This window comes from Canis lupus, chromosome 18 (assembly GCF_011100685.1).
Source record: "Canis lupus familiaris isolate Mischka breed German Shepherd chromosome 18, alternate assembly UU_Cfam_GSD_1.0, whole genome shotgun sequence".
In the NCBI taxonomy this organism is placed as follows: domain Eukaryota; kingdom Metazoa; phylum Chordata; class Mammalia; order Carnivora; family Canidae; genus Canis; species Canis lupus.
In genome coordinates, this window is record NC_049239.1 from 4,540,251 (window position 1) to 4,568,175 (window position 27,925).

At 34.5% G+C, this 27,925-nt stretch overlaps 2 long non-coding RNA genes across 3 annotated transcripts in view; one reads left to right on the forward strand and one right to left on the reverse strand.

The window, feature by feature from the left end:
- Window positions 1-27,869, forward strand: LOC119864154. Its single transcript, XR_005373033.1, has 7 exons — window positions 1-96; window positions 2,037-2,200; window positions 3,406-3,906; window positions 9,385-9,452; window positions 21,425-21,497; window positions 23,368-23,434; window positions 27,672-27,869. It is a non-coding gene; the product is annotated as an uncharacterized LOC119864154 (long non-coding RNA).
- LOC111090861 overlaps window positions 1-27,925 on the reverse strand; it is a 71,503-nt gene that overhangs the window by 1,916 nt on the left and 41,662 nt on the right. The window contains exon 3 of one of the 2 annotated variants that reach the window (XR_005373035.1): window positions 2,177-2,265. The exons of the other annotated variant lie outside the window; for it this stretch is intronic. This is a non-coding gene — a long non-coding RNA (uncharacterized LOC111090861). The remainder of the gene's footprint in view (window positions 1-2,176; window positions 2,266-27,925) is intronic. 2 annotated transcript variants of the gene reach the window in all.

Consider the following 27,925-nt stretch of genomic DNA (forward strand, 5'->3'; position numbering starts at 1 on the left):
CCACAAAATACAGCTTGGTCATCTACCTTCATTAGAATTTGATATTATGGAATTCTGTATTTTATTCTCGATTCTTCTATCTTCTAATGACATTTGGTGATTTATATGATATCAGCTTTAGATTTATTATGTATAATAGTAAGATTGTTCTTATGTACTAAGTATTTCGTCTTCTTCATGTCATTTAATACTGTCAAAAGCACATGATGGCTGCAATTGTCCTTATTTTGTAGGATTTACAAAATAATTCATATTAAGTGCTTTTGTTGCCACATACATAATAAAAGGGATAGATGTTAACGATTCAAAGATAGTGAGAAATAAAACTTGACTGGAGGTCAACCTCTTAAAGCACATTTATTTGGACAATGTTTATTTGCCTTGATAAATTCTAAGAGGATGATCTCTATTAAATTTATTTCTGAGTATCACTCTATAAATGAGCTATAACTTGCTCTTTCTTTTTTATTCTGTCTTCGTTCCTTCTTTTAGGTGGTTGCAATTAAGAATTCATTAGTACAGAATTATATAATATACAGAATAGAAGGTAAATTCTTTAGGATTTCTCATTATTGGATTTCTTTTTTTTTCATCATTGGATTTTTGCAATTTATTTTGGGAAACTTATATTTCCTAAGACCTCTTGGTGCAAAAGAAACTTATTTCTATATTTTCAACATATCTTCTCAAGCCTGAAGCCATAGACATTTGATGATCTATACCAGCATTCCCTTATTCACCTGTGTTAAGACTAATATAAATATTTAAGGTAGGCCCACATACAATATTCTAAAACCAGATGCAGATTTTTCTAGCGAATGAACCATTAACAGTGCCATGGTCAAGTTATGGAAGAACTGAGTAGGATATTAGAGTAGAGAACAGAGAAGCTACCTTCTAACTGAATGTATCCAAAATGTCATGAGAGCTGAAGGAGATGTAGTATCTGTAATTATGCATTAAATCAATGCCATATGGTGTGTCGGAAAACTGGAATATTCAGTGGAAACCAAAGAGGTCTGAAAGAAGTGACACCATCATTTGTGTGTTTAGGAGTTTCCATGCTTCTCTCAAGGGTTCCTTCCTGATTACTGAAACAGCCAGTACAATGTGTAGAAGAGGTTAAGGAAATCCAGTTTAGGAAAGGGAGGAATCTGACAGAACCTTCACTTTTTGCTTTTTTTTTTTCTTCTTTTGGTGGGGAGGGGCAGAAGGAGAGGGTAAGAGAATCCCATGAAGGCTCTACATGGGGCTCAATCCCACAACTCTGAGATTATAACCAGAACCAAAATCAAGAATCCAATGCTTAAACCAACTGAGCCACCCAGGTGGCCCCCTCCTTTTTGGATTTTGTGAACGAATGAGCTTGAGGAAATAAGAATATAAGAGAAAGTTACAGTTTTTGATATTTCAAGTCTTTTTATTGCTATGTTTTTAGTCTCTCTGCTTCCTCTTAGAGACGATGCACTTGCAAACCTCATTGAGCAGCTGCGTTTTGCCAGCTACCACCATCTATAGATGGAAAAAAGTAATTTCTTATTATCCTGGCATGATAATGTTGAAAGGTTGCATGGAAATAAAGTTAATTAGGCTGAGCCCCTTGTGCAGGTGCCTTGTAATGATTTCATTAGAGTCCATACAAAAAAATCCAGCAAGTAATATTTCCAATATGAATTCCCAGTGCAGTGTCTTGAAAACTGACAGCACTAAGAGAAAAATATCAGCATATCATCCCAGTTTCAAAGTTTGGCTGAACTGGAGACATGGTTTTACTTTTCTTCTCTTTTCTCACACATGAACATAGACTTAATATTCCTGGCATCAACACAAACTCATAAAAGATAGTTGGGCAGCTAGTGATATTTCTAAATGTTTCAGTATGCACATGATATGCCCATATAAAGATTATATTCTATTTTTCAGATTCAAGATGTGAACTTTTTTTTTGGATTCTGATTTACTGGGAGACAATACTATTTGCTTATCAGTTGCATAAGGATAACATCAAATAATAACACCATTTTTATTATTTTTAGTTTGGAAATGGAACAAGTAAGCAAGAAGCAGCTACTATATGACTGAAGTCGGTTTCAAGTGAAGAAAATTAGTGAAGGATGCGGTTGAGTGTTAAATGGCTGATATTTTATTGGCAGCTCTAACTGAAAGTTCTACTTACATAAACAAGACTGCTTTGCTTCAGGTAGGAGAAGATGTTAGAAGAAGGCTAGCATTATGTAGACTATACCTCATTTCACTATTGTCACTCTACGGGTAGAAGAAAAAAAAAAGAAAAGATGAAAAACAATCCAAGAAATGATCAGGCAAAAAGTTTTTGAAAGAAAGGTATTGGATACCATTGTCTAGCCATAAGCCTAAGGTTTTCAAAAAATAGGTTGGTTCTTTCAAGATAATAGCAAAGCCAATAAATGAAGTAAAAAGCACTAGAATCTTGGAAAATGATCAAGCCAATGACCTTATGGATGAAAACAATAAATAATACATTTATTAGAGTTTCTGTTCAAGTCAAAACTTTGATGACAGGTAAAGGACAAACTATCTTAAATCTGAAATACTTGGATGTTCATACTTTTATAAACTGAAAATCTTTATCCACTCATAAAGCCAGGACATGACATGACATAAAGGCAGCTCGGGGGCTTGGCACATAGATAAGAGCGAAAATGACCTTGTCTGTCAAGAAAGAAGAATCAACAAGCAAACAAGTGGATAGGCATGATAGATATAATTTAAAAACCACTATTGTATCATTATAAGTGACTAAAGGGAATTGTTATTGATTTCAAAAGCATTATTTTAATTTTACATATGAAAAATAATTTACTTTATCTCCAAGAAGACTAATGGTAACTAATGCCGTACATTATTATATTCAAACTCCAAATTGCAAAATAAGCTATCTTGCAATTAAATTTGAAAAAAAAAATATATATGACCTCTAAACAGAATTTGATATGCCATACATACAAATCTAGATATATGAAATATATTAAAAAATATAAATGAAATTTAATTACATAGTATATGTTTCAATGGAGATAGATGTGATATCATAATTAATTGTATTTTATAATCTCTTTCTAGTGAAAGAACCAATGCATTAATGCATTTTTATATCACTGGGTTTTCCAATTTATAGATGATTTTTGTAGAGTATATATGAATGTTTATTGAGCTGTAAATATATTTTTCACATTAAATAGTTAACCTGTCACATAATGATCAATCAAAATAATTTGAAATTAATGCATATTACCATAATAAATGCTTACATTAAGATTAAGATCAGGTAATGTTCCCCAATTACTCTTAATTTATTTTGTAATGCAATATTTCTAAAAGGAGAGCAGTGATTTTTATTAAATCTACTTTTATCTTTGTTTACAGAGGGTGTCTAAAACGTAGAATAGCATGTCAACATTATCAAGTCGACTAGCTGGTGTTCTCATCCATCATTTTCAGTTCTGAGTAATAATGAGCACATTTTGAAAACAAAGCACACATATTGCAATGTAACTCTTCGGGAGGGGGATTAAGATTTTAAGAAATGCACAAGTCGTCCCAGAAATGAGGCTTAGCAAAGAGACTTTAAAAGTGTGGCCTAGGAGAACATTTACAGCATTGGTTCATCAAGCAGGGTGCAACAGAGATCACCGCCATGTCTGATTTTCTCATTTTTCATTAATATATTGGCTGAAGAGTTAGAAACATATTAATAAAACATGTCAGCACTTTACAAATTGATAAGAGACATGATATCACCCAGTCGTGGATTATGGAGAATTGATGTGCTCACCGTGGACCCGAGTGGCAAACACAAGTGGAAGAAGTCTCCACTTTTTCTGTGAAAATGCTCCCTACAGCTTGCAGCAACACAACTTTAAAAAGGTTCGTGACTTTCAACTTTCATAAGCCTGATGAATCTGAGAATCTAAAGCCCTGTCAATTTGATCTTTGCTCCTGTATTTTCCCACAGGAACATTTGATTTTCTCTGCCGCTGTTTATTCTTTTGATATTTTTGACCTGAGCAGGTTAATCAAAGGTTGTCCTGAAGTGAACACTTCCCTCAAGGGGCAAGTCCTAATCCATTAGTGTGGCTGCAGAAGACCAGGCTGAGCCCAGAAGTCACTCCTTAGAGCCAAAGGCCTCACTGATATTTGTCTGCTACATTTTTGCAGTAAACTGAATTTAACTTTTATATATACACACAAAAATTTTAGGTTCCACAAAGCTTATTCAACACTCCCCAAACAAGTTTAATACTTGTTTCTGAAAATATATTTTCTCATCTCCCCACCAGTTGAAGTAATTCTTTATAAGGTTCTCATTTTAGCCCTCTATTGAGCAGAAGCCCACTAAGAATATTTTAAAAATCCTGACTCTGAATTAGAATATCATATTTTAGTAACAAATAGCCCCCTTATTGCTGTTCAGTTATAGCAGGGACTCCAGAATTTTATTTTATTTTTTTTTTTTTTTAATTTTTTTTTTTTTTTTTTTTTTTTATTTTATTTTTTTTTTTTTTTTCAGAATTTTAAAATAAACAAAAGAATTTCAAAGATATCCTATAATGTGACTATTTAATAAAAACCAGGATCATGAATGGTTGCTAGAAAAAATCAATCACTCAAATTCAGGCAGAAAAACTCTGATATTCAAATTTCATGAGGAAAAATTTCCATTTCTTTAAATGTACTACCTGAAATTATTCATTTCAAAATGTTTAAATACTGATATAATTCAAAACTCTTTTTTAACTCATTCTAGGGTCACTGTTTATAGTTGTAATGGAGAAATATGCCATTTTTACTGAACTTGATTTTTAATATCACAATATATCTTATCAGTGCAAACAATTTCTCAGTGACAGTCACATGGAATTGTGTGTTTGTGTGTGTGCGCAGTTTGCTCTTTTACTTGGTCATTCACAAGCTCTACGACCTTGATCAAGACAAATGTTTCTTACTTTCTTAACTATGCAGTATGTTTACATTTATAAACATAGAATATTTGAGTTAGTAATGACTGTACAGATATCTAGATATTTTATCTCTAATTTCTTTTAAAATTCTCATTTCTTCTCCAAATTCTTAAACTTACAGTATTACAAGACAGGTAATATGTGTAATATATGGACTTATTCGATACATTCTTTGGAGAACTGAATAGAAATTATGAAAACCATGAAGTTGTTACTTTCTTTTCCATTTTAAGCCAAAATAAACTGGAAATAAATAACTGGGTTGGATTTGTAAATAAAGAAAACAGAGAAACTCTAAGTTATTAAATGTTTTACTTAAGACATATAGAGTCTATCTCTTGTCATGAAAGGGAGCGGACATTAGGACTATGACTTACAGATTTTAATAATAAAAAATAAAATTTTATCTTTCTAAACTATAAACAAATTTAAAAGGCAAGGTCCCTAATTTTGTGGATATTGAAAAACTATTACTAAAGTTGATATGGAATAAAAATAGTCAGTGTTAAAAAAGAAGAAATATAAAGGAATTACACACTACTTATTGATACTTAATTGAAATTGAAAGTAGTTAAGACAGTGAAGTATAGGTACAGAACAGATAAGTGGAAATATGGAATAAGATATAAATTTTAGAAATAATCTTTCACATACACCTTTGTTACTGATGGACTGGGGAGACCTCTGGGCCCAAAGGCCCCTGCCCAGCCCATGCTCATATGTCACTGGAGGCTTTTAGTCTCATCTCAAGAAAGAATTAGAGGACGGACAATACACTAGTTGGGTGGTGCAGGTAAGGTGTTTATCAAAGAGAAAGAGGACACTCTTGAGGATGTGAGAGTGGGTGAGCTTAAGGGAGAGCTCTACCTTGAGTTTGGGTCTCTATCTTTTATTGACAGTTGTTAACTAAGGGGTGAAATATTGTTTGAGGAGGGGATTTCTTTGGGAGCAGGCTCTCACACTTCTTCTTCCTTACTTGATCAGGGTCCCCAGCCTTATCTTGGGCCTGTTTGGTTTGATCAAACCAAACAACCAAACCTGTTTGGTTTCTTGTGGCTTTGTTTGTGAAATGCTTCCAGGCTGGTTACTAACTTTCCTAATAGCAGGCCTACTCTTCCCCTCTGCTGGTCTCCAGGCATCCTGTTAAAGCCTAATTGCATACTCTAACACCTATACCTAGTCTATCAAATAACAACTACAAAAATATAGAGAGTATCACTGCAATACAATAAGAAAGGTGGTCTTCTTAGTAAATACGCTGGACCAATGAATACTGACCCTTACTTCCCACCGTAAGTGAAATCACCTGGGCGGGCTCAGTTAGTTAAGTGTCTGCCCTCAGCTCAGGTCATGGTCCCATGGTCCTGGAATCCATCCCTGTGTTGGGCTCTCTGCTCAGCAGGAAGTCTGCTTCTCCCTCTGGCTATCCCCCCTGCTCATGCTCTGTCTCTATGAAATAAATAAGTAAAATATTTTTTAAAAAATCAATTTAGTGAAAAATATAAAATAAAATAAATAAATCAATTTAAGATGGATGGATCACAGAACTAAATGTAAAAGTTTCAAGGCATAGAATTGAAGATATTCGTAATGTATAAAATTTTCAAAGAACCATATTCAGAATGTATAACACCCTTTCCACGTGACAAAGAAAAAAGCAGAAAATCTAACAGGAAAAGAAGAGAGATTCGTGCATCTGATAAACATGCAAACGTGCTCAATGGCACACGTCCTGCAAGGAAATGCAAATTAAACTTAGCAGTCATTAGACTATATATCCATACTAGAAGTCTAAAAAATTATAGTTACAAATTGAGTGTCATATGGACAAAGAGACTTTATTCATTGCTGGCAGGAGTTTAAACTGATACAACTCCCTTGAAAAACTGTGTATAGCATCTACTAATGTTGAATATGCATAAATGCTCTTTAGCCCAGAAATCACACTCCTGGACACAAACCCTAAGAAAATGCATATGCATATTCACCAGAAAACATGTAGAGAAATCAAAATAGCATCACGGTAACAGCCATAAACTAGAAACAATTCTAGTGCATTCAAGATGCCTCTAATACCCACTCAACTATGATGTCTATTTTTACATATCTACTTTGCCCACACAGAGCAGGATTTTACATGCTCCATCAAGCACTTACAGCTTTGCCCCAACATTTCCTTCACCCTTCCCTGGTCTTACTTCTTGTTACATAAACTACAAAGTCTTATTCTTTCAAAATCTCATAAAAATGTAGTGAAATACATTTTGAGCAGTATCACATCTATTTAAACTCCTCTTTCTTTAAATGTAAGGCTTTATTCCACCTTGCAGTTCTCAAAGAAAATCTCACAGAGGGACCTTCTCAATACAGATTCTTTGTAGTAGAAACAAACACACTTGCTTAGTTACTTCTCAAGGAGATAGCTAGTTTACTGTTCCCCAAGCCTTTGAAAAGACTGGAAGCCCAGTCTACCAGCTCTTATTTCTATAAATGAAGACAGTGCAAGAGCACATCACTTTTTTCTGTTAAAATTAATTTACAAGAGAAAGCAGATAATTATCGTATATGCACTTTTAAGATTAAGAGTATTATTCTATATGTTGGCAAATTGAACACCAATAAAAAATAAATTTATAAAAATAAAAAAAGAGTATATTTGAACATGGTTTGATGCAAATTATTTACTAATTCCTGAGTTAATTTCATGCTCATAAGACACATATTTTCTATTGAAATAGTTACCTATATGAATGAGATATATGTACAATACATATCCTAAAAACATGTGAATATTACTGCAGCTATCTTCCCAATGAACCTTTTTGCTTTCGTTCAAGTCTGATTATTTCTCTGCTCCTTCTCTTAGTTTTGCCTTGTCTATGTTGGCCTATTCTAGTTATGAAGTAGGTTAGTTTAAATGCTTATTCATTGTACTATATAGGTGATGGTTTTGAAATTCTTAGTGGCATTAACATAATGAGCAGACAAATCAGAGTAAGCTGATATGTTTCTTACCATTTAATAAGGAACATAATGAAAGGGAGGCAGCAAAACTAGGAAAGAAGAAAATAAAATCCTTTAGCTTGGTTCCATCATTTAATCTGGAAAAATGTCCCAACTCATTTTGTGTTACCTAACTGAATTAATCAGTATTTATTGTTTTTCCATAGCATTAGCCTCAGAGAGCTAATTGTAGCATTAATGGATATGGGGACTGGTAACTGGGTAGTTTCATTCATCAGATACCATCTGTGGCAGCAAATTGCAAGAGAAAGTGAGCAAGGAAATTGGAAGAGGGCAAGGAAGGCAATGCCTGTGGTCTCTGCCCTGTGCCACAGTCAAATCTAAGAGGCATGGAAAATCTGCAGAGCTTAGCACTAGTGAGCATGACCAGATGTGATTCCCTCAGATGGCACCCGTGTCTGTCTGGCTAATTGCCTTGACCCAGGTCATGATGTGAATTACAGCTAGAATGGAAAGATACCATTTCTAATTCCATCATCAATGGAGCTTTTAAAATTTCTGTGTGTGTTTGTTTGCTTCCACAAGATCACTCTAAAAGTAATTCAACTGTCCTGGGAGGAAAAAAAAAAAAAGAGAAATTCAAGTAAATATCACAGATCCTCATTGTTTTGAGGCTGAAATCATTATCCTCTAGAAAACACCATAGGAGTTTTCAAGTGTTAGTTTACATAAATTGCCTAATTTTGCAGTCATTTTGGATTTCTTCATTACTACTTTATTTACAAGCATTTAATTGAATAAAGCAAATATTAAATAATATTTAGCCTGGACTAATACACTAGGGTATTAAACATCTATGGTCTCAAAGAAATCAACCCCTCATGATTTTCAATAGCGAAGGCCTGCCAAGAACGATGACAAAAAAAAAAAAAAAGTCCTAATTCCTGCCTTCTCAGGCTGAGATCACAAAACACCTGAAAACACATCTGTAGTTCCAAAGCCATACTTTAACTTTTCCTTGGCTTCATGATTTATTTTGTTTTTCTTTTCTTTATTTTCTGAAACCTAACATCCCTGAATTTCATCTTGAATTCAAATTCTCCTAGCTTCTAACTGGTAAAATGAGACGTTTTGAAATCTATTAAACAGGCCAAGTGGACCATGTTAACCTTAAAGGCACCAGGTCATTTTATCAGTAAAATGGATTTATTCAAGACTACCAGGCAATTCTGATCTGGGACACGCGAATTACAGCAAAACCATGGGCAAGTCCACAGAACAAAAGAAAGAAACCCCCTGTTATACAGGGAAGGGGGAGCTGTGAGGGGCGGTGTGTAAACTAAAAGCCCTTCGGAATAAACTGGGAGTTGAGTTCTAGCAGCTTCTCCTTGGCTAAGCTGTGACTATCTCTCATTGGCAGGGCTGTTGCCAGCGAGAAGAGAAGGCCTTTCTTCATCCTGCTGGGATAGAAAAATACGGATTTGCAAGGTGGGTCTCTCCCTATTGCCTTCTCCCTGCTGTCTTCCCAACTTTATTCTAAATGAGGTTTCTTTTTATTAATTTTCAAAACTGCAAGTGAGAAAGAAAGTGATGTAGGCCTGAAATCACCACCAGGCTAGTAGTGATATGAAATCAGCTGAATGTGACCTCATGCTCAGAGTCTAGCAATCCAAACTTGTCCAAGCAGAGCCATTGATTTCATTCACACTTTTGTACATTGAAATGACTTCAAGCACTCACACACAGTAGAAAGAAGAGCAACTTTAGATTTTGAGGGATGTTAGTTCAATTCAGAGAATGGACACTTACTGGATAGACATTTTTTTGTTTTTTTACTTGCATATCACAATGGAGCACATGTTTGAGTTCTGGAATTTGCCTCCCTGGGATGAAGCCACCCTTCACGTTCCATGACTTGCTATGGGGTGTGCTCCTCTGTGAAATGGGGGTAAAAAAATAGGACCTGAACATGGGGAGATGGTCTTGGATTTTTCTGTGGAAGCCTTGTTGGTTGTTGTGTCGGAGTAGAGAGTAGAATGTGGAAGGTGGGGGATCCCTGGGTGGTTCAGCGGTTTAGCGCCTGCCTTTGGCCCAGGGCGCGATCCTGGAGACCCAGGATCGAATCCCACGTCGGGCTCCTGGTGCATGGAGCCTGCTTCTCCCTCTTCCTGTGTCTCTGCCTCTCTCTCTATCTCTTTGTGTGTGACTATCATAAAAAAAAAAAAAAGAATGTGGAAGGTGCTGCATGGAAGGTGACAGCACCGAGAGCAGCTACAATGGGAAAAAGTACAAAGTGCATACCAGAAAAGCGTCCAACATTTTCCTTATTATGCTTTAGACAAAGTAACCAAAGTCTCAAAAGATTAATTAACTGTGAATTAGGCAAATGAGGGCAGATTAAGATGTTGGCCTACCAATCAAAATCCTTTCAATGATAAAGTGGTAATTTATTATTTCATTATGTACAGACTAACATCTTTTGTCTCAGGCTGGATGGAATATTCCTAGGTATGTGTAATGTTGGGCCTTACTTTCAAACGTACTAAATATCCTCCTGAAGTGCCCACTGCACTCCATGGAAAATTATTATATTAAAGCAAACACAGTTATATGGTAGAGTTGTAAACAATTGCTGGCGCATTTAAGATAAGTCAAAAGTCTTGAAAGCTATTTTTCTCTCGAGAATGCCAGTAGGTATTTTAAAATTACTGTCTGCCTTATTAACAGAAGTTTCAGTAAGGAAAAGAAAAAAATGATGAAAATTACTGTTCTCACTCCTACATAAATGGACTTGAGATGTATACTGCATTGAAGCCAGGTGTTAGATTCACTCACAGCCTTAGTTTAACTGTGAACCTGGCCTTCTTAGGTACGACACATATTAAGAAACATTTAGGTTGCTTCAAATGTTTCTTCCATTCTGGATTTAAGTACCTTCTAGGGAGAAAATAATTTTTTGTTAGTGCATTCTTTTTTCTTTTTTTGAAAAAAAAGTGAATGGAATCTTCCTATAGCCTTTGTGTATGTTTGACATGCATTATGGTAGCTCCTTGAATAGATCCTTTTTATATTCTGTTATTTTTCTACTCAAACATGCATGAGCCATGATTCTGGGTTCTAGCTCTCTAGACATTGTTTGTACCAATATTTTATATCTCTCGAGGTATCCATCTATATTCCTTATGTTTTTTCTTCTATTTTTTTTTTTTTTTGGTCATTTATCTGAGCCATCTTTCTCTTCCCTATTTTTCTGTCTCACTCTCTCCCTAACACACACACACACACACACACACACACACACACACACGCACACCCCTTTCTCTCTCCTTTTAACCTTTCCACTAAGTATTTCTCACATTTTACTCTTTATTTAATCATTGCCCAGAAGGAAAGTCAACATATTTATCAGATGGTACTATGATTTAGTGCTAACACTTCACACTTGATGAGTTCCTGAAGTTTTATAGAGATTTGGGCTGTGGTGGGTCAAGATTAAAGGATTGCTCTGGAAACCTGCTAGTCGCCTTCCAGGTATCAGCACATAATTCCTCCTATCTCCCTGGCTCCTGGTCCAGCTACTACCTTCAGAATATTTGATCTTTTGATATCATGTACATTGTGTGAAAGATGCTCTCCCATTGCCCCCATAAACACCTGTAATGGCAACCCAGCTTTGTAAAGATTTAATTTCCCTCATCCTTTCTTCTCAGCCATTTCATAGGAATTCATTACCTTGTGACCCTAAATAGGGTTGGCATAGAAACACTTGTTTCAGACTAATTCAGTAAGGCAACGACCACATAATTTTATTCTTGACTATCCTTCTACTGATGTAGAGATTGTAGAAATCAGGAGATAGATGTGCAAATCACAGGACTGGACCTGGCTCAATCTTCTTCATGGAAGCTGATTTACTCAGGCCAAAACAAAATCATCTGTGCTGTGATATAATTGTATTGAGATAGAAAAAAAATGTTTAAGCCTTTTTAAAATTTCTGGTGTGTATTCTTTTCATTTCACAGTTTTTTCATCCTGCAGACTGCTTAACAGATTGTATTGAGCCACATGTTGAGTACTATATTTATTACATTGGAACACTGAGAAACCTTACTGGATTTCAGTGAGGAAAAGAGTATATATAATTCACTGAAACACTAGAATAAAAATGACATTTTTTAACTAAAGCTTATTTTGCACAAAAGCAAACACCATCAAAATGATACATTTCTTGAATTCATCATATTAGAATATAAAAGCTATATATTCATTTGCAATTTTTATTGTTGTTATTCAGTTACAAATCCTGAAAATGTTAATCTGTTATACAAGTGGAAAACCTCTTAACATTTAACAGCCACTGGGATAATATAATTACATATATAAATCTACAGTCAATATTTTGGTTAATCCCCTTCTCATGTAGAAAAACTCTGAATTTTGATGTTGAAATATTTTAAGTATAAAATGGGATATGCTCTGATTCATTAAAGAATGACATCTGCTTGAGTACACACGGTCTACAGGTTGATTCAGAGAAAATATATCTGAATGAACAGAGGAAATAGGGATAGAGAACTTCCTAAACTGGAACAGATTTTTCTCCTCAGTGACTGTGTTGAAAGGGGAGATACCCAGCAGCTGATGGGATCATGCAGCTTCTGAGTTTGAAAAATTAAAAAAAAAAAAAAAAAAGGTGTTATTGATCCTAACTTCATTTCTCTTTGTATCATCTGGTAATCTCTGAGTGGCTTGTTTGCTTATTTTGTCACAGTGCTATACGTTTTAATGGTAATTTCCTATTGTGTAAACTCCTCCTTACAGATGCTGCAGATGCAGGAAATGTTATCTTCCAGGGAGAAATTCTGGCAACATATATGTCCATTTGTGTTAAAAATGGAAGGAATTTAAGGAAGATTCTTTAGGCAGCAAAAGATTAAATGTTTTACATTTCTCAGTACTTCAGAAAATGCAGGCACTTGATTCTTTTCTATATAGTTTCTATAGACCCTTATTCCATTAATTGACTTCCTTCATCAGTATTCTAGAAATTAGCTATTTCTCTTGGTCCCAGATGCTTAAGACCCAAACCTGAAGCATAAAAACAAACACACAAAAGTGTGAATATCATCTTTTCATTGGTTTTACATCATTTCCTTTGTCATGTTGCATTCAGAAATATTGGAGCGAAAGTATAAACGTACATGATCAATGTTGTCTTTCCTTTGAAATGGCCCTTCTCACAGGAAGCGGGGGGACCACTGGGGGATGAACAAAAAAGCCTACGATTGATTCCAATTAATTTTGTCATTGATTTATTTTGTCACTATGTATTTAGCAAATATGGATGAAACTCTCTAAAGGAAATAAATGTTGCCAGAAGGCAGGAGATTAGCAGGCCCAGGAGCATTAATATTCTTCCCCATTTATCATTTTTAGAATGCACATGGAGGAGGTTGTGGGGAAATTTAATGAGTTAAAAATGGAAAGACATGAAGAAAATTAGTTCTGAAAATAGAAGTCATTAACCCTTTACTGTCTGTTTCTAGAAATAGTCAAAATCAGCACAAACCAACACATCATACTAACTTGGCTTTTTAGGTTAATTTTAGCATCATTTTCTTCATTCAACAGAAATGAATCAAGTACCTGTTACGTTCCAGACCCAAAGATAAGTATGCAGGATATACAGAAACTCAAGTTATAATTTTGTTAGTCTCATACTTAAACAAAAAGGATTTTGGCTATGAAACTATGAGCAACAAGCTTATTTTGCTTAGGGCCACAATGGGAAAAGCAATGTGTCTGTACTTTAATTAGGCAATAGAAATCCATGAGGCTGCCTTCATTTGACTTTCAGCTGTTTATTTTGCATCAGTAAAATCCATAGACTCTGAAGGAGAGCTCAACCATAATTAAAAGTGTTATTGAACTAAACACAATTACCAGTGTTTACCTCATTATATAATGCTGTTGGCACCAGAAGCAGAGTTCAAACTAGCTTTCTTTCTTGCATTCCTGTTAGACATAGTTTAAGAAATGTCTAATTCAATTTAGTAATGATAAGTACCAAAATCAAGTTTGGAAAAATTGCTGATGTGCAAATCCAGGCACGAGGACTGCTTCACTGCTTAGGTGCCATGCCAAGTTCCCTGGAAACCAGGAAAACACTTAGTTCAACTGAAATATGAAATATCCTTACATAACATTTTTTTTTAAGTTTTTATTTTAATTCTAGTGTAGTTAACATACAGTGTTATGTTTGTCTCAGATGTACAATGCAGTGATTTCAGCAATCCCATATATTACTTAGTGCTCATCAAGAGGAGTGTATGTTTAATCCCCATCACTCTTCATCCATCCCCCCACCCATCACCCCTCTGGTAACCTTCAGTTTGTTGTTGTATAATTAAGAGTCTGTTTCTTGATTGTCTCTTTCTCTTTTTTTTTCCACTTTGCTTGCTTTGTTTTGTTTCTTAAATTCCACATATGAATGAAATTGTATGGTACGTGTCTACCTCTGACTGACTTATTTCACTTAGCATAATACTTTCTAGCTCCATCCATGTCATTGCAAATGGCAAGATTTCATTCTTTTTTGTCTGAATAATAGTCTATATATATATATATATTTTATTACATATATGTAGATGTAGGCATAGATACAGATATACACCGCATGTTCCTTTTTCATTCAACAATCAGTGTGCTTCCATAATTTGACTATTGTAGATTATGCTGCTATAAACATACGGGAGCATGTATCCTGTGAATTACTGTTTTTGTATCATTGCATAAATACCCAATAGTACAATTGCTGGATGACAGAGTAGTTGTATTTTTAATTTCTCAAGGAACCTCCATACTATTTTCCAGACTGGTTCCAGACTGGTTGCACCAGTTTGCATTCCCACCAACAGTGCAAGAGGGTTCCCCTTTCTCTGCATCCTCTTCAACATCTTTTGCTTCTTGTGTTATTGATTTTAGTCACTCTGACAGGAGTGAGATGATATTTCATGGTTGTTTTGATTTGCATTGCCCTGACGGTGAGTGATGTTGAAAGACTTTCCATGTATTGATCATCTGCATGTCTTCTTTGGGAAAATCTCTGTTCATATCTTCTGCCCAGTTTTAATTGAATTACTTGCTTTTTGTGTGTTGAATTTTACACGTTTTTATACATCTTAGATACTATCCCTTTATTAGATATTTCATTTGCAAATAAAATATCTCACATTCAGTAGGTTCCCTTTTAGTTTTGTTGATTGCTCCCTGAACTGAGCGGAAGCTTTTTTTATTTTGATGTAGTCCCAATGGTTTATTTTTGCCTTTGTTTCGCATGTATAAGGAGAACTGTCCACAAAAAATGTTATGGGAAATGTCAGAGAAGTTACTACCTGTGCCCTCCTCTAGGATTTTTATGGTTTCCGGTCTCACTTTTAGGTCTTTCACCAATTTTGGCTTTATTTTTCTGTATGGTGTAAGAGAGTGGTCCAGTTTCATTCTTTTGCATGCTGCTGTCCAGTTTTTTCAATACCGTTTGTTGAAGGCACTGTCTTTTTCCCATTGGATATTCTTTCTGGCTTTGTTAAAAATTAATTGGCCATGTACTTGTGGGTTTATTTCTGGACTCTCTATTCTATTCTATTGATCTATGTGTCTATTTTTGTGCCAGTACCATACTCTCTTGATTAATACAACCTCATAATATAACTTGAAGTCCAGAATTGTTTTAACTCCAGCTTTGCTTTTCTCTTTTTTTTTTTTTTTTTTTTTCAGCTTTGCTTTTCTTTTCAAGGTTGCTTGGCTATTGGAGGCCTTTTGTGGTTCCATATAAATTTTAGGATTGTTTATTCTAGTTCTGTGAAAAATGCCATTGGTATTTTGATAGGGATTTCACCAATGTGTAGATCCCTTTAGGTAGTCTAGACATTTTAATAATATCTGTTCTTCCATTCCATGAGCACAGGATGTCTTCCCACTTCTTTTTCTCATCTTCAAATTTTCAACAAAGTTCTACAGTTTTTAGATTATAATCTTTCAGCTCTTTCTTGAAGTTTCTTCTAGGTATGTTACTGTTTTCTGGTGCAATTATAAATGAGATTGTTTTCTTATTTTCTCTTTCTGCTGCTTCATTATTATATAGAAATGCAATAGATTTCTGTACATTGATTTTGTATCTTGTTACTTTACTGAATTTATCAGTTCTAGCAGTTTCTTGGTGGAATCTTTTAGATTTTTTTATATAGTATCATTTCATCTGTGCATAGTGAAAGTTTTACTTCTTTCTTGCTGATTTGGTTTCCTTTTATTTCATTTTGTTGTCTGAATTCCCTGGGTAGGACTTCTAGTACTATGATGAATAGAAGTGGTGAGGGTGGACATCCTTATCTCGTTCCTGGTCTTAGGAGAAAAACTCAGTTTTTCCCCATTAAGGATAATGTTAGCTGTAGATTTTTATACGTGGTCTTTATTATGTGGTGATATGTTCCCTCTAAACCTTTGTTGAGAGTTTTTCCATGAATGGATGCTGTACTTCGTTGAATTGTTTTTCTGCATCTATTGAAGTGCCCGTACGGTTTTATCCTCTCTCTTATTGACATGATAAATCATGTGATTGATTTGTCAATAGTGAATCACCTTGCAGTCAAGGAATAAATCCCACTGGAGTCTGGTGAGTGATTTTTATTATTGAATTTCATTTGCAAATATTTTATTGAGAATTTTTGTGTCTATGTCACCAGGGATATTAGCCTTTTATAGTGGTATCTTATCTGGCTTGGGCATCAGGGTAATGGTGGCCTCATAGATAAGTTTGAAAGTTTTCTTTCTATTTCTATTTTTAGGGAATAATTTTAGAAGAATAGGTATTGCTACTTCATTAAATGGTGGAGTTTTCTTGTGAAGCCATCTGGTCTGGATTTTGTTTGCTGGGAGTTCTTTAATTACTGATTCAATTTATTTGCTGGTAATTAGTCTGTTCAAGTTTTCTATTTCTTCCTGTTTCAGTTTTGGTAGTTTATATATTTTATGTCTCTAGGAATTTATCCGTTTCTTCTAGCTTTTCTAATTGGTTGGCATGTAGTTATTTAATATATGTGCTGCTGAAGCAAACACTGGCATATAGTTTTTCATAATATTCTCTTATAATTATTTGTATTTCTGTGGTTCTGGCTATTATTTCTTCTCTCTGTGTGTTTTTTTTTATTATTTATATCTTTTCTCTTTGTTATTGTTATGTCTAGCTAGAGGTTTAGCTAGATCAAATTTGTTGATCTGTTCTCAATTCATTAGTATGTTCTATTTTTTGTTTGTTTCTGTATCACTTATTTCTATTCCAATCTTTATTATTTCCTTCCATCTGGTGGTTTTAGGTTTTGTTTGTTATGCTTCTTCAAGCTTCCTAAGGTATAACTTTGATTTGTTTATTTCAGATTTTTCTTGCTTCTTGAGGTAAGTTTGTAATGGTATAAACTTCTCTCTTAGAACCACTTCTGCTGCATCTCAAAGATTTTGAGCTGTTGTTTTCATTTTCATTTGTTTCTATGTAGTTTTTTTTTTTTTAATTTATTCTTTTATTTCCTGGTTGATCCATTCATTGCTTAGTAGCATGTTATTTAATCTCCACGTATTTGTGATCTTTCCAAATTTATTCTCATGGGGTACTTCTAATTTCATAGCATTCTGATCAGGAAAGTTTCATAGTATGGCATCAGTCTTCATGAATGTATTGAGACTTGTTTTGTGGCCTAATACATGATCTATTCTGGTGAATGTTTCAATGCACTCAAAAGGAAGGTGTGTTCTGCTGTTTTAAGATGGGATATTCTGAATATATATTTAAATCCATCTGTTTATGTGTGTTATTCAAAGCCATTGCCTCCTTATTGATTTTCTGTTTAGGTAATCTGTCCATTGATGTAAGTGGATTGTTAAAGTTCTCTACTATTATTGCATTATTATCAATTAGTTCCTTTATGTTTGTTGTTTTACATATTTGAGTGTTTTCATATTGGATACACAAATATTTATAATTATTATATCACCTTGTTGAATTGTCCCCTTTATGATTAGATAGTCTCCTTTTCTCTTATTAGAGTCTGTTTAAAGTCTATTTTGTATTAAAGTCTACCATATCTAATATAAGAACTGTTAGTGTAGCTTTCTTTTGTCATCCATTTACACGATAGATGTTTCTCTATTGCCTTACTTTCAATCCGTAATTGTCTCAGGTCTAAAATGAGTCTCCTGTAAGAAGCATAGGGATGCTTTTATTATTATTATTATTATTATTAATTATTTATTTTTTTAATCCATTATGTCACCAACCCATTCTAGGTCTATTGATTGGACCATTTGATCAATTTACATTCAAAGCAATTTTTGATGGATGCATATTTATTGTGATTTTATTATTTGTTTTGTGGTTGTTCCTGAAGGTTTTCTCTGATACCTTCTTGTCTTTCTTTCATGGTTTGCTGATCTTCTTTAGTGATATATTTCAATTTTTTTTCTTTATTCCTTGTATATTTATTAGTGGTTCATGTTTTGTGGTTATAATTAAGTTTATATAATAACATCATTTGCATATAGGGGTCTATATTGATGGGCATTTCAGTTTCAACCCATTCCTTACTCCTCTCCTACCCATGTTTTAGATATATGTTGTCATATCTTACATCCTGTTATTTGTGAAGTCTTTTTTTTTAATAGAAATACTCATTTTTATAGTTTTGTGTTTTCTACTTTGATGCTGTCACTTTTTGGTCTTTCCACTCAAAAAGTCCCATTTACTTGCTAAAGACTATGGTTGGGGGCAGCCCGGGTGGCTCAGCCCAGGGCCTGATCCTGGAGACCCGGGATTGAGTCCCCAACAGGCTCCCTGAATGGAGCCTGCTTCCCCCTCTGCCTGTGTCTCTGCCTCTCTCTTTCTGTGTCTCTCATGAATAAATAAATAAAATCTTAAAAAAAAAAAAAAGAAAAGAAACTAGTTGGCTTAATGATCATGAACTGCTTGACTTCATCTTTATTATTTTTTTTTCTTTTTGGTCTGGGAAATTATCACCTCCCCGCCACCCCATCTTTATCTATCTATCTATCTATCTATCTATCTATCTATCTATCTATCTTTTTCTCTTCTATTTGAGTGTAGATTATTCTTAGCTGCAGATTTTCCCATTCAGCACTTTGGATATACCATACTACTCTTTTCTGAATGGAAAGTTTCTGCTGAAAAATTCCTTGCAAGACCTAATGAGATCTCCCTTGTATGTTACTATGATCTTTTTCTCTTGCTGCTTTAAATTTTTTTCTTTATTAATATATTTTGTCAATGTAATTTCAACGTCTTGGCATAGATCTACTTTTCTTGATTTTGTTAAAAGTTATCTGTGCCTTCTGGATTTGGATATCTGCTACATTCCCTAGATTAAGGGAGTTTTCAGCTATTATTTCTTCATATAAATTCTCAACCCCTTTTCTCTCTTCTTTGGAACTCCAGTAATACAAATGTTATTTCCCTTGATGAAGTCACTGAGTTCCCTAAATCTAATCACATTTTGCATAATTTTTTTTATCTCTATTATTCAGCTTGTTTACTTTCCATTACTCTGTCTTCTGGATCCTTAATTTCTTCCTCTGCATTTCCAACCTGCTGTTCATCCCGTTAATTGTGTCTTTCATTTCATTTATTGAGTCCTTTATCTATATCTGTGTTAAAGGTCTCACTCTTCTAAGGTCCAGCAAGTATCCTTATGATCATTACCTTAAATAATCAATCAGGCATATTATTTATATCTGTTTCACTTACATCTCTGGCCATGCCTTGTCCTATTCTTTAATTTGGGACAATTTTTTCTGTCTTCTCATTTTGTGTAAGTCTTTGTTCTCGTGTCTGTGAAGCCAAGCTATTTTTCCTGTTTTTGAGGGTAATGAACCTGTAGCACCCTGCATGTAGTGACTCCTTTTTCTCAGGGTCTGGTGCTTCAACGAGTGTCTCCAATGTTTGCTCTGTGAACTCTGCTTTTGCATCCTAGCCACTTTATCCTTCAGCCCAGTCATCTGCAGAAGCTCTTTTTGTCTGCTCTGGAAAGTTTTTGGTTCTTGGCTTGCATGTGGTACATGTTAACTATGTGTGCTCTGGTCTGCTTGTGCAATAAGAACTTCACCTCTGATGCCAGAACTGAGGCTCTGCAAAACTCCTGAGTCAGGAGATGCACTATTGGTAAGGGTTTTGACCAGTCGTCTATGAAAGAGGGCCCGCTATGCTGGGACTGGGACAAGTGTGACTGGGAAGGGCAGTTCACCAAAATGTGGGGGGATCAGGGTTTGGTGTAAGCAAGTTAGATAGTGAATGTTGGCACTGTTCTGGTTCCTGCAGGTAGGTCTGTGTTTGTGCTGAGGGTTGAGGGAATGAAATAACACCTCCCAGGTCCTTTGTTTCCAGGGAGGTATCTCCTTGAATGCTGCTTATCTGGGATATCCTATGAGATGAGCAAATAGCCTCCTAACTGTGCTCATCAGGCATTCTTCAGATCACTGTTGACACAGAGTATGTCCACGGGCTGTTTTCCCTGACTTCTCTCCAAAAGTAGCTGCAATACCTCTGGGTTCTCCCTGAGTCAAGCGCCCCGTCCTTTAAAACTCCAGGCTTTAAGTCCTGTTGGTTGCAAGAAATCATGAAATTCGGCCCCTCTCATTTTCAATACCTATTGCTATGGGGATTCATCTTCTCTGTGTGGGCCCTGTGCTAGTCTGTCTCTTACTCTTTTCCATGTACCACAGGTCCCAGTGATCTCTTTCAGAAGCCATGCTCTCTTTCTCTCCCAAGCCACATCTCTGCCCTTTCTACTCTCTTTGATGTAGCTTCTTCTCTACAGTTGTGGAGTTTCCCTTCACTCTTCAGGTTGTGGAGTTTCCCTTCACTCTTCAGGTTGTTTTCTAAGGTATTTAGAATGAATTGATAGTTATTTAGTTGTATTTATGAGATGGGGAAGCCTAAGGTCCTGTACTGTGCCACTTCTTCTAGATAATATTTTAATTAGGGGTTATCACTCCTGAAGGCTTATATTTGCACTGCAATTTTCCTATGATACACAAAGAGATTTATCACTAATAGTAAAGTAAGGCACATAATATAAGTCCCTCATTTTGTTAATATAATTATAAGGCAAATATGAATTTCATCAAAAGGAAAATATCTGAGTAAAATGAACACGATAGAAAAGATAAGAGTTGCTTATTTTTCTTAATCAAATTAAATAAAAATGTAAAGTTGTATTTAACGTATCGGGTATCACATATGTCGAATGGTAATAGCAAAGTATTTAGTGAGGATGGAATAATAATGTTCTGATTAAGTATTTTGTGGATTCTTAGAAAAAAGTAATAAAATTTATGTATAAATTAAGTTCATTTTATTAGGACATCTTCCATATTCTTTTAACTGCTCTAACACTTTACAGTGTTGCATTTCTCTACCTGCTGTGGCCCATTTGGAGTCATGGAATGCCCCACCACTTCCCTATTATGAGCCAGGTAAATACCTACTGAAAGTTATCTTTACTACATATAGCTCTAAAAGAATCTCCTCTATAAAGAATATTTTCTTCGCCTTAACAATGTTAATCATTCCTTCCTTCAGACAAAATTAAGTTTTTTACTTAATTTTGGTAATTTTACCTGTAGAATTTTAATTCAATTATTATTATTACTATTATTATTATTATTATTATTATTATTATTATGTCTTCCACTAGTTGTAAAACCCTTGAATTCCAAGAATATATGTTTTCTTTGTACTGTGGCACCTACTGCTTTTAGGCATATAACTTAATACATTTCAGTGAATGAATAAATTAGGCTATATTCAGTTAAGATTATTAAACTATAATAAGTTATTAAATACTAAGTTAAAGGTTGACATTTAAAAACTTAGAATTTTGGGGCAGCCCTGGTGGCTTAGTGGTTTAGCGCCACCTTCAGCCCTGATCCTGGAGGCCCGAAGTTCCACGTCAAGCTCCTTGCATGGAGCCTGCTTCTCCCTCTGCCTCTCTCTCTCTCTCTCTCTCTCTCTGTGTCTCTCGTGAATAAATAAATAAAATATCTAAAAAATAAATAAAAATAAATAAAATCTTAGAATTTTTTGGGGATGACTAAGGCAGCTGAGTACTGAGGTAAAATTATTATATAATATGAAAAGTACATAATTACACAAAAATCTCCCTCTACCTCAAAGTAAGCAAACAAACAAAACAAGTGATAATATCTTTTACTGTGTGTCTGTAAATTTCACACTGTGCCTTGAAAAATTATTTGGGACTTTTTGTTATAAAAAACACCATGAAAATGGCTATTTCTTCAAGGTCGGCTTCATTTTCAATAGCTCAGTCATTATAAAGATGAGACCTGGGGTACTTTTCATTTTAGAGAATTAGAAGTAATCTAGGAAATAATCCCCACTCATATGCTTAATTTTGGTTGTTGGAACTATTTCTGTAATTATAATAAAACTTTTGTAACTCTCCCTTTTCCTACCTGAAACCTACATATAAATCATCCCTAAACTTGATCAGTCTTTTCCCTTCATTTATCTTGAATCTAATCTATTCATTTTTTGTCCCAAGACTGATTGCTTCCACCCAGACCAGCATCCTTTCTTGCCTGAGTCATTTCAATAGTATCTTCACTGTTATATCTGCCTCCATATTCTGCTCCACAAGGTCAAGGTCTGAACCATCACCAGCATTCTCATGAGTTTTATACAACCCCAATCTGGCCATGCCTCTTCAGTGTCAGGAACCTCAAGAGCAGATCTCATGTGGTTCCTTAAACAATCAATTCTTGCTTGAATGAACCATTCATCTTCACTGTTCCTCCTCTCAAGACATAATTTATCCATTTTTTTAAAGATTTTATTTATTTATTAATGAAACAGAGAGAGAGAGAGACAGACAGACAGAGACAGAGACATAGGCAGAGAGAGAAGCAGGCTCCATGCAGGGAGCCTGATGTGGGACTCGATCCCAAAGCTCTAGGTTCATGCCCTGGGCCAATTGCTGAGCCACCTAGGTACCCCAACATAATTTATCCTTGTCTTCTTTTCTTTCCCTCAATGTGCATTTCAGTTGTTTCCTCCCCAAATAATACTTCCCAGCACCTCTCACAAAATTGAGCATATCATTTTCTCCAATATTAATGCATTATAATCTCCCCACTTAATTTGGAATTCCCTGAGGGTAGATAAGGCATGGGTATCTGTCTCATCATTAGTGCTGGACATACTTTCTTGCACATCGTAGTCACAATCAGTTAGTGCAATATGAATAAATGCTCATGCACACGCAAACACAATTACGTAATTTAAATAATTTTATTCAACAACTAACAACTATTATGTATCTGTCAGTTTTTTAGGTACTGGCAAAGCAGTAATGGACAAAATAGACAACGATCCCTGCTCTTACATAAAAATGGTACTTACATAAAAATGAAATTCAAAAGTGATATATACAATATTAGCAATATATATGATTAATATAAGTATAAGCTCTAAGATCTCCATAGATATTTTAGAAACAGCAACTAAGTATCGATGATTCCATTAATAAATATATATTAATTTAAGAATTATGCCTGCAGTAATGTTCTATGAGTGCTTAAAAAGGTATGTTAGAAAGTTATTCCTGAAAAAAAAAAAAAAAAAAGAAAGTTATTCCTGTACTGTGGGATTGCTTTACCTACATTAGGGCTTATGCTTTTCATGTTGGCTCCAGAATACAGTTTAACAATCTATTGAATCAAAACTTGATTTATATATGGAAATATTTTATTACCTGATATATGTCTCCATGGAGTGTAAGCATATGAAATTCAGGGTTTGGATACTCCATGGATTTTTTAAGATTTTTCAAGCTGTTTCAATGTCATTGGACGTTATTAATAAGGACTGAGCAGTCCTTCATGCATGACTATAATTTGTTTCATGTGCAGGTAAATCATACTCTTGAATATGTTAGGCCAGAAATCAAAATGGATTTGACTTCCCTGGCTCCCAAAAGAATCAATATTTCTTCAGACATTTTATCATTTCTGTGCTTTTGATTCATCTTACCATTGTTTATACCTCCAACCATATTTACTAAATATCTTCTAGATGGCTGTCCCTGTGATAATTGCTCTATCTGATAAAGAAAATAAAAAAGTTTATGAACAAAAGAAGAAGACAGTAAACAAATCCACAAGATATTGGGTTTACTATATTGTAAGTGGATAGCTATATATTGAGATAAGATCTATAAAGTATAAACAGAATTCTAATCAGTTTAATGGATGTTTCAGGGGTGGTTTAATTAAGTGATAGGAACTAAGATATAAAAAGATTTATTAGAGGATAAAATGGTATTGTTAGAAAAGAGGAGGAAGTATAAATAACATTTGCTATGGACAGAGAAAGCAACTGGCAGAGTGCACATGTTACTTTTAAAGAACAAAAAAAGAGACATAGATATATTTATGGAGTTTAGTTAAAGATATAGTCATGGCTAAGTGTACAGAACCTGAAGCCTTCTATAAACTACTTTGACCTTATACTTAATCAAATGATAAACCACCAAGAGGTCCTAAGAAAGATGGGGATATGTGTCTTGCTTCAAGCTCTCTCTCACTTTAAATAAATTAAAAGAATAAAAAGGGACACAGCTGAAAAACAATTGAAAGGTCATTGCAGTATTCCAGGCTGGAGATAAAAGTAGATTGGACAAAGATGGCATCATTATATATGGAAGGAAGCAAATATAACTAGGAAAATGTAGTAGATAAAATCTGGAGAACTCACTTAAATATGGGGATACCAAGTGAAGGAGAGAGATAACTCCCAGAGACTTGCTTAACCCAACGGATAGATGATGGTACCATTCACTGAGATGTCAAAAATCATGACTTTCTTTTTAGACATATTCACTTTCATATTGTTGAATAAACAATCACTGATATGTATTGGTAACACAGAAAACTTTGCTGGAGATACAAATTTCGGTGTCATGTGCATAAAGTTGAATGTATGTGTATATATACATATACATGCATATATATTTTTTCAAGCATGCTAATTGGGTTTAAGACTAAACAATATTACATTGCCAAAATGAAAAGCTGTGTGTAGAGATAATTCCCCAAATCCTAGCCTCATGGCAACCAGTGAAGCTAACAAACCAATAACTTGAGGAAATAGGCACAAGAAATCTTTCTGGGTACATTAAAAATATGAATAAACTATATTTTCAGCTTGACGCTTCACTGCTCAAAAATGCCATCTGTTCTGCAAAGCCTGTGATATAAAATCATAACCCTTTACACTGTCAGTGAAAGCCCTGTACAACCTGGTACTGGCTGAATTCCAATAATATTGAGCACTGCCTAATGCTCCCTCTCAGGTCTTGACGCAATTCATATTACCTCCTTTCTGTTTTCCAACACCAAGTCTCTGGCTTTAGTGTATTTCTTATTCCTCTCCATCAACAGAAAGGCTGAATTTTAAGAGAACAGCTTCAGTACTACCTTTTTCAAGGTATTTTTTTTTCCTTAAACTCCCACACATCTCTACCCACCCCTAACCTACATAGATCACAGTCATCTCCAAATTCCCAGGAGTCATATTGATTTTGCTACTTTTTTAGTTGTTAGAAATATTTTCTCAACATAATTTTTAAATTATTTTATAAAATGTATATTAATAGGTTATCACGAGCAGATATTCACAAAAATTTGTAATACTTTTTCATTATTTTATACACAACCCTCATTTTATAGTCCACAACTGTATAAAACATTTATAATCTAAAAATTAAGACACTAAATAGAACCAGAGAGAGTAAAACAGAAATTAGGAGAAAGCACAATTCATCCTTTCATAGAATCTCTGTAACTCATAGCACAACCCATGAACAGAGCAGGTTATACACATAGCCATCTACTCAGAATATGCACTGGGACTTGTGAGGTGTTTTAAACAGCCCAGACATCTCTACTTCAGTAGTTTTCATGACTATGGAAGTAATTGCCTTTTCCTCTTTGGTTACAAGATGACATAGCTGATGAAGTAGAGCGGATATTTGATACCAAATGGTTCTATAGGTGATTTTTCTTATGTTTATGTAGTTGTCAATTCCCTTAGAGGGAAATCCTCAGAGGTAATACAAAGGGGTTTTGATAGTTGGCCCATAATCATTGTAGAAATATTTGTCACATGCCCTACAGACTTGTTTAGAGTAATAAAAATGCTTCTGGTTCTACTTCACAGATTCTAGGAAAGAGCAAACCTTATAGTGCACCAGGGATTTACCATCAAGATTGCCAAATATGATGTAAATTTTGCTGACCATTTCTGGATGAAATTCTAACATTTTGAATGTCCTGAACTCCTAAAACACCCTTTCACTAAAATGAATCTTCATGAAATAATCCATATCTTTGAATAAAATTTTAATTAAAGTTAGGCAGAAATGTGACTGAAATGATCAGCTGTACAAGATGCTAGCAGTTACTTTCTTTAAAACACAGGAAGTCAAAGCTCTCTGCACGCATATAGGACACAAAATATGTTTCAAGCTTTTTTTTAAGCCCTGCATTACAACTAATGGTTCTGTATTTTTAAAAATCCATCAACAACATGAAAGCCATAAGTACTATGTGAATGTGAAGATAGAAAACGATCCTGTTGTGTGTGATATATATGGACTCTAATGATGATGTAGATTAAAATAAAAATTTTTTTTTTCCAGGATTCAAAAATTTATGTTTTTTTTTTTTCCTCCAAGTTCAATTAATGTACTTTTTCTCATTCACTACTCCACTGGGTTTCTCTCTACCAAACACCCATCACCAAGGCCCTCAAAGCAGTTACAATATTTAAATAATCCCTTACTAAACAACAGTTCATTGAAATTTTCCTCAGATATTTTGCTAGGACCACCCTGAATCTTCCAAAAATGCAGTAATTCAAAGATTCACATGGTGTGTTTCTCAGCCAGGAGCCTCCAAAGACTTGCTTCTACATTCAGGTCCTGCATCCCTTCTGATTTAGAAGTGTCCCTGCCATTCCAAGTAGCATTTCAAATATCAACACTCTTCCTCCAACTGCTGCTGGAATTATATTTCAAAATGGCAGCTTTAATCTGTTTGTCTTGCTCAATCACCTGAATATATTCAAAGGTATTTTGAATAGCAATTCAATTTAAATGGTATAATAACTGAAAAAGTGTCAAACATAAAACGTGCCCTTACTCTCACTAATTCTAAGTTAAAGGGATACATTTTTTTTCAGGAACTTAAAAAGGAGGAAAAGATGATTACCCTCCTGTATTAAAATGCAAATTTAAAACAATGTAAATTAGTGGACAAAAATGAAAGAAAAAAAACACCGTGAAAGATTAAATAATTCAGAAGATACTACAAATTGAGTACATTAATAATGTACTCATGTACATATCTAAGGTAAGAATATATGCATCAGAAATATGGGAGATTTGTAATCTTTAGAGCTATGAACAAACAAAATTTTTGAAAAAATTATGTCCAAGAGAAATAAATTTTAGTGAAGTTCAAATATTTACCTCTTGAAAGAAAAGAGAAAGAAAAGAAATATATTTATTTGCATTGTTAGAACTGGATGTATTTATTTATTTTTAAAGATTTTCTTTACTTATTTGACAGAGAGAGAAAGCACAAGCAGGGGCAGCAGTAGAGGGAGAAGGAGAAGCAGACTCCCTGATGAGCAGGAGCTCAACGCAGGACTCTATCCCAAGGACCCTGAGATCATGACCTGAGCAGATGCTTAAGTGACTGACCCACCCGGTACCCCAGAACTGGATGTCTTTACACAATCAAATTCAAATTATTTCATAACTATATTTCATTGTCCTCAACAAATATGCATATTACATAAAATATAAATTATATTAATATAT